Here is a 13,923-nt window from a genome sequence, read left to right as displayed (position 1 = left end):
GATGAAGCAAGTTAATGTTTGAAAGTGTAACTTCTTTGTGGTTAGCAATGCTTGTTTGAACCCTTCCATGTGTAATTCCTTGTGGTTAGCAATGCTTGTCTGGACCCTGCCTGGTGTTCTCCTCTTCTCACGTGTTTTCAACGGACCTGCACCACACGTGGAGAAGGAGCCTACGCCCTGCTTACACACTATAAAAGCCCTGCTCACGCTCACAACGCTGCTTCGCTGCTCGAATCAGCGTCCTTGCGAGCGTTCCTGTTAGCAGTTCCAGAACCCGCCCGGCTTCCAGAATCTCCCGCGTCTTCTTGAATTGATCTCCCGCCTGGCTGCTTCATCTCCTCATCTCCTCCCTCCCTTCATTCCCGCTTACCTTCCTGATCGCTTCCTCGGAGCTCCGACGGTACTTCAAAGGCTTCAACTCAGCAAACCCCGACCTCGGCATCATTTCCTATTCCGGTCCGGTTTTTTCATCGGTTTCAGTTTCCTGCTTCTACAAAACACAAAGTAAGACTTTTTGGTTATTATGCAACAAGGATTTAAAGGGCAATAGACATTTATTACATCAAGCGGTTCTCTACAGATCTTAGTAGCATCAGCAGACAATAAACAACCACTGGTAAAGACAATGGTGCTGCACAATTACTAAGAGGACTTGGCTAACTGGTATTGTTGTTGTAATTATTGCAAATACCCTTGTGAATATTATTGATCGAACCTTTTGGATATTGTATTATAGAGTTTAGTACATTAGTATCTTGAGCTTAGTATTTCTGAGGAATTCCATTCCTGTGTGAAGAAGTAAGAATTCCTTAAGAACATTAGTATCTTGAGCTTAGTATTTCTGAGGAATTCCATTCCTGTGTGAAGAAGTAAGAATTCCTTAAGAGAAGAATAGGTTGTTGTTTTTTCTTGTCCTATTTTTCAGAATCCAATTAAGGAGCATCGTTGGCAACAATAAGGTAGGACAAGTTAAAACGTGTGCAGTTTCACTCACAATTAACCACTAACCAGTTCCTTAGCATAAGCAATTCGTTGCTACTAAATCTTACACCCTTTATGTCTTTAAGGCCAGATTGACTGAATCAAAGTCGCCCAATTATGAAGAAGTGTTAGCAAGGGCGTTTAAAGATTGTGGTATGTATTGTTGATGAAAACTAGATATATGTATATACAAAGATTGACTAGAAGATCTTTAGGTTCATGTTAATGTATTGTGATTTGTAGAGGTGGTAATAAGAAAACCCCGAATATCTCCAGAAGCCTTGTGCACTTCAAGAGAGAGACTGAATCTGATCAAAAAAAGAGATCCAGTGTTTGTTTCTCTCACTCCACTTCCCCTTTCCCTTGGGGGGCTAATCCGTTGCGCCAAGTGTTTCTTCCTTGGTCAACCGGTTGGTTCACGAAGGATTTGGGAGCACACATCATCAAGACGGAACAACAGGAACCTCGTGAGCCAACGCTTGACAGAAAGCGAAGCCACACATACCCCCTTGTTCCTTCTTGATGGTGTAAGGCCATGGATCTCTCAGATATGGATGTAGATCAGTTGGCACAGATTGTACGTAAACTGAATGACGAAATGGAGGATTTATGCTTGGAAAATCAGTCCCTTAGACAGGAGTTAGATAAAACTAGAACAGGTTTTACCACTTGGAGAGAAACTACAGAAGAAAGGCGACCCATCTTACAATCTCCAAAATTCGGAGTCCCAGCCTTTCCGTCCCAGACTTCTACTAAGCAAATGCCTGAACAACCGGTACAGGTTACAGTTGTTACACCTAGTCCTGTTCCATTGGCAAATCCTGAGAGATTTTCCGGAGACAGCAGTCGCTACAACACATTCATGAGTCAATGTCAGTTGCACTTCATGTGTAAACCACACATCTTTACCACAGACACTACAAAGGTGGCTTTTATTATTTCATATCTTGGAGGGGTGGCAGCAAATTGGGCCATGCCGTTGGTAGATAAAAATGACCCAGTGTTACACAACCTAGATAACTTCAAGACAGCTATGTCTAGTCTTTTTGCCAAACATGCTTTTATACAGGTGTAGTATTCTCTATGTTGTGCCTCTTTGGCACCTGTAGTTGGAACCTTGTGTGCTTCATGGTTCCAGGCTTTGTCTGAGAACGCTATGTTTTGACAGTTGGTCTCTGTCACTGCTCCCTGTCGCTGTGCTTCTTCTAAGCTTAATAAACACTTCATTTACAATCTCTCTGGAGCGTCCTGAGCAATTTACTACAAATTTATTGGCGACGATGCTTAGAAGAAGGTAAAGAATCCACCTGCCTTACCTCGCATATCCTCGTGTGGCAACGATTAAGAATTAAACTTCAAAGGAGAAAGAGGAGCAGCCGCTCTGATACAGATGACAAGCCAGCGAAATAAGACTGGAAGCGAGATAAGTGATTTTTGTTTACTTTCAGCGCTTAATCGGCGTAAATAAAAAAAAAAAAGAGAAAGCTTAAGCGGACTCTCCGACAAACGCTTTCTACGTGTGACGTCAACAACCTGTCGTCAGCAGCGTGCGCTGGTTGGCAACGCATCTGTGCATTCTCTGTGTTGCGTGATTGGCAACAACGTACAGTCAAACTACTCGCGCCTCACAAAGGGCGCGCTTCCTTGGCAACCAAGCTGCTCGCATCTCAGAGAGGGCGCGCTTGCTTGACAACGCGACCACGTCAGCAACAACATTCAACCAAGCTGTTCGTACTTCAGAGAGAGTGCGCTTCTTTAACAACGCGACCACGTCATGCTTCCTTAACGACGCGTCCTTAGCAACAAACAAGGCTTGTTCATTATAGCTAAGACAGACGCACTGAATGCGCTGAACGGTGTTTCCACGTATCAAAACTTATATTGACACAGCTTGTGGTCCTGTGTAGTTCAGTTTAAAAAAAAAAAATAAAAAAAAAAATAAAACCACATGAGAAATGTTCCTATTTAACAGCGACAGGGCACAAAAAGTACATATTAAAATTTCAGTGGAATTTTAAAAGAATACCACATTTCAGGTTTATCAAAGACTATGCATCTAAAGTTCAACCTCTCACAAACATGTTAAAAAAAAATGTGCCTTTTATCTGGGATAAGAACTGTCAAGTAATTTTCGATTGGATCAAGTCACAGCTTGTGAGTGAGAATGTGCTTAAACCTTTTGATCCCAATAAGGAGTGTGTTGTCACTGTGGATGCAAGTGGTTTTGGTCTTGGGGCTGTCCTCACTCAGAAAAATGGCCAAATTGACAATACTATCGCTTATGCCTCAAGAGTGTTACGTGGGTCTGAGGTTAATTTCTCTGTCATCGAGAAAGAGATTTTAGCTTGCTGGTGGGCAGTCAGGAAGTTCAATCCTTTTCTTTGGGGCAGTCATTTCATGATTCGAACGGATCATAGCCCTTTAGTTTCTATTTTGTCTGGGGAGAAAATCAAAGAACATACTCCCAGAATTGCTAGGTTGTCCACCAAACTACTACAGTATAACTTCGACATTGTGTATCTCCCTGGTTCGAAGAATGTCAGGGCGGATTATTTTTCACGTTTTCCCATAACTGAGAATGACTATGAATTTAAAAAGGAGGATGATCTAGAGGACTGTTTTGTTGCTGCGGCAGATCTTGAAGGAATGTGTGCCATCAATGAAGTTGAGTGGAAGGAGGAGTTGTTGAGAGATGAGGTTCTTGTTCAGGTTACTAATTACCTGAGATCTGGTTGGCCCAAGGAGAAGAATGTTTCTGGAGAATTTCAGACCTACGTTAAGGTTGCTGACGAGCTTACTGTCGAGGATGGCATTCTCTTGCGATGTGGCAGACTTATTCCTCCTGAGAGCTTAAGGAAACGTCTTGTTGAGGGTGCTCATGAAGGTCATTTGGGAAAAACTTTTACAAAGCGTAGGTTGAGGGATGTGTTCTGGTGGCCACTAATGGATGTTTATGTCGATACTTTGATTGATAATTGTGTCATTTGCAAATCTTCTGACAAAAGTCACAAAGTAAGGACACCCCCTTTGGAGCCTATTCAGCTTCCGGAGAGAGCGTGGGAAAAGATTGGAGTTGATTTAGTTGGCCCCTTTTATCTTCTACCTTCCTCTTCTCGCTTTGCCATTGTAGCTATTGATTATTACTCCAAGTGGCCGGAGATTCGATTTGTCAAGGAACCTTCTTCTGCTAATGTCATTCTATTTTTAAAGGATATTTTCTTGAGAGAGGGTTTCCCTTCTGTGGTCATGACGGACAATGGTGTGCAGTTTGTCAGTTCTGAATTTGAGTGTTTTCTTAAACAGGGTGGTGTTAGTCATAAGAAAAGTTCCTTGTATCATCCTCAGGCCAATGGCCTTGTAGAGAGGATGAATCGCGTGCTCAATAATTGTGTGCAATGGGCCATCGCCAGCAAGTGTGTTGTGGAGAATGCTGTACGTTCCATGCTATGGTTTTACCGCACTACTGCGCATTCGTCCACTGGAGTTTCTCCTTTCGAACTTTTAAGGGGAAGGAAACCTTCTACAAAAATTTGTCCAGGTTGGATGTCTAAGTGGGTAAAGATGAATGTGATGGATGGCATTGATGGTTTTGTGAGGCACAATATTTCGGCAGCTCAGAGGAAACAAAAGATGTATTTTGATGAGAGAAAAAGATCGGTGCCTCATAATATCTCTGTTGGGGATGTCATTCGCATAAAGAACTCCGTTCATGTCACCAAGGGAAGGAGCAAATTTTCCGAACCACTAGTGGTCGACAAGGTTTGTGGGAATGCTGTGCGTGTGAACAACAAGGATTGGTGGAACATTTGTAAAGTTGTAAGGGTTGGTAGGAATGATGTGTTATCCAGTTCTGTTGGTAATAAGGGAAATGATATTGTTGATGCAACTTTTGCGTCAGAGCCTCGCAGGAGTCTCAGAGTTTGTAGGATTCCTGCCAGGTTCAGATAAATGCACTGTAACCTTATTGTACCTGATAATTGTACTGTAACTCTATTGTATTCTTTTCTGCTCTCAGTTGTGTCTTTTCACTTTTACTCCTTATCCTTTTCTTCTTTCTCATTTCCTTTTTACTCTTGTTTTCTTTCTTCTCTTTTCCTCAACTATCTACTTTCATTCGTTTTTATTTTATAGAAAAGAGGATAATGTAGTATTCTCTATGTTGTGCCTCTTTGGCACCTGTAGTTGGAACCTTGTGTGCTTCTTGGTTCCAGGCTTTGTCTGAGAACGCTATGTTTTGACAGTTGGTCTCTGTCACTGCTCCCTGTCGCTGTGCTTCTTCTAAGCTTAATAAACACTTCATTTACAATCTCTCTGGAGCGTCCTGAGCAATTTACTACAACAGGCATCTGATAATGAGCTGTTAAATTTGCGCCAAGGCTCTAAGGATTTGATTACTTATATCACTACCTTTAATAGATTACTCGGTGAAACTCAGTGTCCGGAAGAAAAAAGGATATCATTGTTCTATCGAGGTCTAAAAGACGACCTAAAAGATTCCCTAGCTCACATCATTAATCTACCAGAAGATTTTACAGAATTTCAGGACCTGGTGGTAAAATTAGACCATAGGTTGGGAGAACGGAAAAGCGAAGGACCAAGGAGTGATTTTAGAAATTTGCACTTTAAAGTAGAACGTAAGGAAAGTGAGGACAAGAATGCCCAAGTAGAACCAATGCAGATAGGAGGGGTTAAAGGGCCTTTATCTCAGGAAGAAAAGGAACGAAGGCGAAAAGGAAACTTATGTTTGTACTGTGGGAAATCAGGTTATTTCGCTAGAGAGTGTCCAATTAAACCAGTCAAGAAAAAAGTTTTAGCCACAGCCTCGGAGTCCTCTCAGGCATCGGAAAACTAACTGCCTCGAGGAATGAGGAGATCGGTTCCTCGAGAGCTGTTTCTCAAAAGATCTCACAGTATGCAACTAGTGTGATGAACCATGTACCTAGACATTTCACCGTAAGAGTCATTCTAATCTTGTCAAATCAACAAAGACACAGCATATCTGTGCTCATCGATTCTGGGGCTACCAGTAACTTTTTTGATCTGGAGTTAGCCCGGAAATTACATTTGACGCAAGTACCTAAAGAAGAACCTGAACCAGTGCGAGCAGTTGATGGTTCGGCACTCTCTTCAGGGTTAATCAGGTTTCATACTACACCTTTGATTTTAGTGGCTGACAATGATCACACAGAACGTACTACATTTGATTTAATTGATACACCAGCATTCGGGGTTATTTTAGGAATTCCGTGGCTAGAACTCCAGAACCCACAGATTGATTGGGTAAAACGTACTGTAACTTTGGATTCATCCTATTGTAAACTACATTGCTATCAAGAGACAAAAGATCCAGTTATGCCTCTTTATTGTGCTATATCACAGTCTGAGCAGGTTAACATCCCTAGTGACTATACAGATTTTGCCGAAGTGTTTGATCCCGTGAAAGCAACTAAGTTGCCTCCACACAGGATCTATGATTGTAGAATCGATTTAATTCCTGGGGCCGTTCTACCTTGTAGTCGGATATATGCCTTAACAGAACCCGAGAACCAGTATCTGAGAACTTATCTGGACGAACTATTAGAAATTGGTTTTATTCACCATTCCACTTCGCCAGTATCATCTCCTCTCTTTTTCGTAGCAAAAAAGACAGGAGACTTGAGAGCCTGTATCGACTACCGCGCGGTAAATAAGGCAACAATTAAAAATCGGTATCCCTTGCCCTTGATCCCTGTGCTTTTGAATCAAGTTAAGGGTTCAAGTATTTACACGAAATTAGACCTGCGTGGAGCATACCACTTGGTTCGCATAAAAGAAGGCGACGAGTGGAAAACTGCATTCCGCAACAAATTTGGCCTATTCGAATATACAGTAATGCCATTCGGACTTTGTAACGCTCCAGCAGCATTCCAATACTTCATAAATTAAGTACTACACGATCTATTGAATATCTGTGTCATCGTGTACATTGATGACATTTTGATTTATTCAAAAAATCCAGAGGAACACGTGAAACATGTTCGATCTGTTCTCCTGAGATTAAGGGACAATTCTTTGTTCGTTAAGCTTGAGAAGTGTGTTTTTCACACCTCAAAGGTTGAGTTTCTGGGATACTGGTTATACCCTGAAGGAATCATCATGGACCCTAAAAAGTAGAAGTAATTTTAAATTGGCCAGCTCCAACTTCAGTGAAAGAAACACAAAGAATCCTAGGATTCGCAAATTTCTATAGGCGTTTCATTTCCAAATTTTCCGAGATTGTTGTACCAATCACACAATTGCTTCAAAAAGGAAAGAAATTTCATTGGTCTATTGAAGCGGAATCAGCTTTTACAACCTTGAAAAAGGCGTTCACTTCAGCACCCATTCTAGTACATCCGGACCCTGACAGACCGTTTTTTGTGGAGGCAGATGCTTCACAAACTGCTATAGGTGGTGTCCTTATGCAAAAAGATGTTGGTACTGGGCATTTCCACCCAATTGCTTTTTTTTCTCGAAAGCTTTTGCCTGCAGAACAAAATTATACTATTGCAGAACGAGAACTACTAGCAATAAAAGCTGTTTTCCAAGACTGGAGGCATCACCTCCTAGGAGCTAAACACACAATAACCATCTTTTCTGATCACAAGAACTTGCAGTTCTATTCAACAGTAAAAGCATTTACTCCAAGACAAATGCGTTGGCTCCAATTCTTTAGTGAATTCGATTTTTTAATCACTTATCGTCCAGGCACTAAGCAGTTATTATCAGACACGCTTTCACGCTTAGTTTGCAACAAAGATGTCGAACACCCACAAGACAACCAGAGCATTATTCCAGCTGAAAAGGTTTGTGCAGAAATTTCTTCCAAAGATTTCTTGACATTGTTAAGAAACAAAATTGAAATCCTAGACCCACAACAATGGCTTGCACAAAAAAAACCACAATACAGGATGGATTCTTTTACTATAAGAAAAAGTTATTTGTTCCAGACAATGACTAAAGGGAACAGATAATTAAATGGAATCACGACCTAGCCACTGCAGCCCACCCTGGAGTTACTAAAACTCTTGAATTATGCCAAAGACACTTTTGGTGGAAAAACATGAATGAAGACGTTAGTCAGTACGTCCGAACTTGTCCTGTATGTGCACGACAGAAATCGTTACATACTCCTCCAATGGGTTTACTACAACCAATGGCTATCCCTCCATATCCCTGGCACACAATCAGTTTAGATTTTGTTACAGACTTACCTAAATCTCATGGTTTCACCACAATCTTGGTAGTAGTAGACTTGCTATCTAAGATGGGACATTTCATACCATTACCCAAAGTTCCGTCAGCAACTGAGTTTAGCAACTCATTTTTAGCTAACATAGTCAAACTACACGGATTGCCACAAAAGATTATCTCGGACAGAGGCCCTCAGTTCCTTTCAAAATTCTGGAAACAGCTTAGCGAGCAGTTGGGTATAGAATTGGCTCTATCATCTGCCTTTCATCCTCAAACAGACGGCCAAACTGAAAAAGTAAACCAATACTTAGAGCAAAGTCTACGCTGTTTAACCACCACCTTGTCGTCAAATTGGGATGAGGCATTACCCTTAGCAGAGTTTGCTTACAATAACTCAGTACACTCAGCATTAGGATGTTCCCCCTTTTATTTTCTCACAGGCCAACATCCCCGAACCCTGCCAATAGTATTTCCTGACAAAAAAAGTGATATGCCTGCTGTTACTGAACGACCAGCCAATCTGTCAGCATTCCAAGAACACATCAAAAAGACATTACTCAGACATAAAGAAAGAATGAAAAAGGCAGCCGATCAACATAGGATACCAGCTCCTCAGTATAAGATAGGGGAGTTGGTTTGGTTGTCAATAAAGAATATCCAGATAGAAGGACCTAAAAAACTAAAACCACGATTCACTGGCCCTTTCCCCATCGACAAGGTCGTGAATCCAGTCTCTGTAAAATTGATTCTTCCCCAAGAATATTCGATTCATCCTGTTTTCCACGTGTCCCTATTAAAACCCTATGACCCGAACACCCGTGCTGATAACCCTCCACCCCCTGTAGTAGTGGGAGATCATGTAGAGTATCAATCAATCAATCATGCCATTTGTATAGCGCACTACTCACCCGGGAGGGTCTCAAGTCGCTTGGGGGGAGGGGTATGCTACTGCTCGAACAGCCAGGTCTTGAGTTGTTTCCTGAAGGCGAGATGGTATGAAGTTAAAAGAATCTAGGATGCTAAACGCATACGTGGTCGTTTATATTACCTAATCAACTGGAAAGGGTACGATCCTTCAGAACGGTCTTGGGAACCAGAAGTAAATGTACATGCTCCTCGATTAGTGCGATCCTTTCATGCTCTTAATCCCACTAAACCCCGACCTGTGTGGCGACCTTTGGGGGGGGGGGAACTGTCATGAGTTCATGTTCCGTAGTACCATAGGCGCTAAATGCATGCTTAAAAACCTGATGAAGCAACTTAATGTTTGAAAGTGTAACTTCTTTGTGGTTAGCAGTGCTTGTTTGAACCCTTCCGTGTGTAATTCCTTGTGGTTAGCAATGCTTGTCTGGACCCTGCCTGGTGTTCTCCTCTTCTCACGTGTTTTCAACGGACCTGCACCACACGTGGAGAAGGAGCCTACGCCCTGCTTACACACTATAAAAGCCCTGCTCACGCTCACAACGCTGCTTCGCTTCTCGAATCAGCGTCCTTGCGAGCGTTCCTGTTAGCAGTTCCAGAACCCGCCCGGCTTCCAGAATCTCCCGCGTCTTCTTGAATTGATCTCCCGCCTGGCTGCTTCATCTCCTCATCTCCTCCCTCCCTTCATTCCCGCTTACCTTCCTGATCGCTTTCTCGGAGCTCCGACGGTACTTCAAAGGCTTCAACACAGCAAACCCCGACCTCGGCATCATTTCCTATTCCGGTCCGGTTTTTTCATCGGTTTCAGTTTCCTGCTTCTACAAAACACAAAGTAAGACTGTTTGGTTACTATGCAACAAGGATTTAAAGGGCAATAGACATTTATTACAGCAAGCGATTCTCTACAGATCTTAGTAGCATCAGTAGACAATAAACAACCACTGGTAAAGACAATGGTGCTGCACAATTACTAAGAGGACTTGGCTAACTGGTATCGCTGTTGTAATTATTGCAAATACCCTTGTGAATATTATTGATCGAACCTTTTGGATATTGTATTATAGAGTTTAGTACATTAGTATCTTGAGCTTAGTATTTCTGAGGAATTCCATTCCTGTGTGAAGAAGTAAGAATTCCTTAAGAACATTAGTATCTTGATCTTAGTATTTCTGAGGAATTCCATTCCTGTGTGAAGAAGTAAGAATTCCTTAAGAGAAGAATAGGTTGTTGTTTTTTCTTGTCCTGTTTTTCAGAATCCAATTAAGGAGCATCGTTGGCAACAATAAGGTAGGACAAGTTAAAACGTGTGCAGTTTCACTCACAATTAACCACTAACCAGTTCCTTAGCATAAGCAATTCGTTGCTACTAAATCTTACACCCTTTATGTCTTTAAGGCCAGATTGACTGAATCAAAGTCGCCTAATTATGAAGAAGTGTTAGCAAGGGCTTTAAAGATTGTGGTATGTATTGTTGATGAAAACTAGATATATGTATATACAAAGATTGACTAGAAGATCTTTAGGTTCATGTTAATGTATTGTGATTTGTAGAGGTGGTAATAAGAAAACCCCGAATATCTCCAGAAGCCCTGTGCACTTCAAGAGAGAGACTGAATCTGATCAAAAGAAGAGATCCAGTGTTTGTTTGTTTCTCTCACTCCACTCCCCTTCCCCTTTCCCCTGGGGGGCTAATCCGTTGCGCCAAGTGTTTCTTCCTTGGTCAACCGGTTGGTCCACGAAGGATTTGGGAGCACACATCATCAAGACGGAACAACAGGAACCTTGTGAGCCAACGCTTGACACACGTGCCCCGAAGCACTTCATTAGATATATCTTCTTAAGTTGTCATCTTTCGCCTTTCTTTGGGAAGGCCTGTGTAGACACTTAAGAGATAGAAAGACAATAATGCAGCCTAACTAACTAGGCTACACTGGCCATTACTTCATCTTGAAGTGAAAAAAGATAGCCAGTAATTTTCAAATTTTGCCATTTTTGGAGTTTAATACATATAGAAAACTCCCCTTCACAAAACTCCTTTTTTCATGATGGAGATGAAAAGGTTGGACAGAGAAGCCCTCCATAGGCTGCCATTATATGTCTGAAAATGGATACTGTGCCTTGAAGAGTATCCAGAGACCACTAGTATCCCATGATGCACAGCCAGTGGCAGTTACTTCAGTTCTTTTTTCCGGTTCCAGTCAACAGGACCATGGAGCATTGAGCTCTTCCTCATTTGGTATTTTTCATCAAAAATCACTTCACAATCTTTCTCTACGTATTGATGTCTTTTTTTGACAGTTTTGCCACAGTTTGTTAGTCAAAATGCCTTCCCTTTTTGACATGTGTCCTGACTGTGGAAGAACAAGGCCAAATCGGACTCACACAGAGTGTGTATTCTGTGTTTACCTGCTTCTCATGTTCCTGAGACATGTTCCATCTGTAAAACCTTCTCCAAGCGTACCCTGCGTGACAGGGAGAAGATTCGATGCCAAGGGGCAGATGAGAAAAGAAAACAACAAGCAACATTCACAGGTGGGACCTCTGGGCAAGGAGAGGGTCAGTCCTCTACCAAACCCTGTCTTCAGCCTCTGGGGGCTCCCCAGGTGAAGAAGAGCGGAAAAACAACACCGGTACCGGTCGACATCGAAGACGACAACGACGGCAGGTATGGTGACGATATGTTTGCCATCGACTCAGGGCTCTGAGTCGAAGCGGCGTTGACCCTCCGCGTCGAGGAGAAGAGCGGCGAGACCTTCTCTTTCTCCCTCAAGGCAGAGATCGCCATCGAAGACGCTGTCTCCCCGGTCAGTGTCGACACATCAGCGCCGATCAGCGTCAACACAACACCGCCGCTTGCCGTCAAAGAGGCACCGACGGTCGACGTCGAAGAGTCAACTGCGATCTACGATGAGGCGTCACCGATCGCAGACTTGATCAATCATGAGTCTGTTGACGTCGAGTGGGAGTTCAAGGTCAAGACGACGTCGAAGATCGCCGTCGACCAGTAGATTGACGTCAAGGTCGACGATCTTGTAATGAATCTTTGGCTCCTTCTCATGAGGCAGCTCGAAAAAGGAGGAGGTTGATTTATTCCTTGGACTCTGAGTACTCACGTACATATTCACCTACGAGGAGTCCACCTCACTCTGATCCTCCTGGACCAGCGGAACATCCTCCTCCTTCTCCAACGGCGCCTCTGCCTCTACCGCCTCCTCCGGGGCCTACTGCTCCTCGGCCCACGACTCCCGCTGTGCCTAGAAGACTACGGTCTAGGTCTCGTGCGAGGGATCGATCTCCCAGCCACAGACGTTCGTCCATGCACTCTCATCACAGACATCGTTATGAAAAATCTCGCTCCAGACACTCCAGAGACACATCCTCCACAAGCACTGGGAGATATTCGCCCACACTTTCGGACTCTCTGCCTCAAAGGGTGCCTCCTATTGATGACATTATCACCTTTCAAGAGGTTCTTCTGCGAGGGGCATCCAAACTAAATATTCCATTGTCCACTCCTGTGCCATCTACTTCAGTCTTCTTCGAAATTCTCCGGTAGAGACAGGCTTCTTGCTTCCTCTGGTGCCAAGCTTATTGGAACCGGCGATGGACTTATTCTTAACACCTTCTTCTATCAAACCCGCTCCTTCCAGGCTACAGAAAAAATACCGCCCGTCTGAGCAAAATCCCACATTCCTTCGGACGGTCCCTACACCAGACTCTGTCATTGTTGTTACAGCTAAGAAGCAACATGCTACGGCTCCAACATCAACAGTACCGCCTGATAGGGAAAGCCGTAAAGTAGACTTGGTGGGGAGGAAGGTATGTAACACGGCGGCCACTACAATGAAGGCTGCTAGTGCTACAGCCCTGCTGGGCAGGTATGACCGTTCCCTTTGGGAATCCCTTCAGCAGTTCGCAGACCTCCTGCCAAGGGACAAAAGGGAGGACTTTAGGGAGACATTAAATGAAGGACTTATGGTGTCCAACCAAGTAATAAGTGCAGTGGCGGACACATCACTCCTTTCAGCACATGCCTATTGTCACGGTGTGGCTCTCCGGCGATATTCCTGGCTTCGCCTCACCTTGCTTAAGCCCGGGCTCAACAGCGGAGTATGAAATTACCCTTTTACGGCACTACCCTCTTTGGCTCTCATGCGGATGAGGCGTTGGCTCGCATGAAGGTGGTAATGGAGACCTTAAAGGCAATGAGTCTTGAAAAACTGAAGGAACAGCGCAAAACTTTCCTCCCTTTCCAACAGCGTTACTCTTCCCAGATGTTCCAGGATACCAGGGCCGTCAGTCGACTCAGCAACAATTGTATCAGCGGTCGTTCCAACCATTCCAGAAACGTCAACCTAGGGAGCGTCGAGGCCAGAAACCTGCACAAGGGAATAAGGCGCCTGCTGGTTCTAAGCCCTGAAGCCTTTCTTCACCCTCTTCTGTTACCCACTCCGGTGGGGGGAAGCATTCAAAATTTCCTGGCAGAGTGGCAAACAATAACTCAGGACAATTGGGTGCTGAATATTGTTTACAATGGATACTCGCTACATTTCACCAGCCCTCCTCCACCGGTCCCTCTAACACAACCACGGTACCAACTACATCAGTTACAATTGGAGGGCAACATTCTCTTACAAAAAAGGGCAATAGAACCCGTTCCTCTTGTATAGAGGGGAACAGGACTGTATTCCAGGTTCTTTCTGGTTCAAAAGAAAGACAAGAATGAATTCAGACCCATTCTCGATTTATGACACGCAAACAAGTGGGTTTGGAGAGAAAAATTCATGAATGTTAGCGTTGCATCAAATC

The 13,923-nt window shown here is 43.5% G+C and overlaps 1 protein-coding gene and 1 long non-coding RNA gene across 2 annotated transcripts in view; one reads left to right on the top strand and one right to left on the bottom strand.

Annotated features, from left to right (window-relative positions):
* Nucleotides 1–13,923, top strand: part of LOC144829499 (uncharacterized) — a 400,486-nt gene that overhangs the window by 201,291 nt on the left and 185,272 nt on the right. The window lies entirely within an intron of this gene.
* LOC144829501 (uncharacterized) overlaps nucleotides 1–13,923 on the bottom strand; it is a 94,295-nt gene that overhangs the window by 8,899 nt on the left and 71,473 nt on the right. Inside the window, exons 2-3 of the long non-coding RNA XR_013610688.1 lie at nucleotides 9,813–9,932; nucleotides 371–490 (exon numbers count right to left, since the gene is read on the bottom strand). This is a non-coding gene — a long non-coding RNA (uncharacterized LOC144829501). The remainder of the gene's footprint in view (nucleotides 1–370; nucleotides 491–9,812; nucleotides 9,933–13,923) is intronic.

This window comes from Lissotriton helveticus, chromosome 4_1 (assembly GCF_964261635.1).
Source record: "Lissotriton helveticus chromosome 4_1, aLisHel1.1, whole genome shotgun sequence".
NCBI classification, from domain to species: Eukaryota; Metazoa; Chordata; class Amphibia; order Caudata; family Salamandridae; genus Lissotriton; species Lissotriton helveticus.
This window is presented reverse-complemented; position numbering and strand designations above follow the sequence as displayed.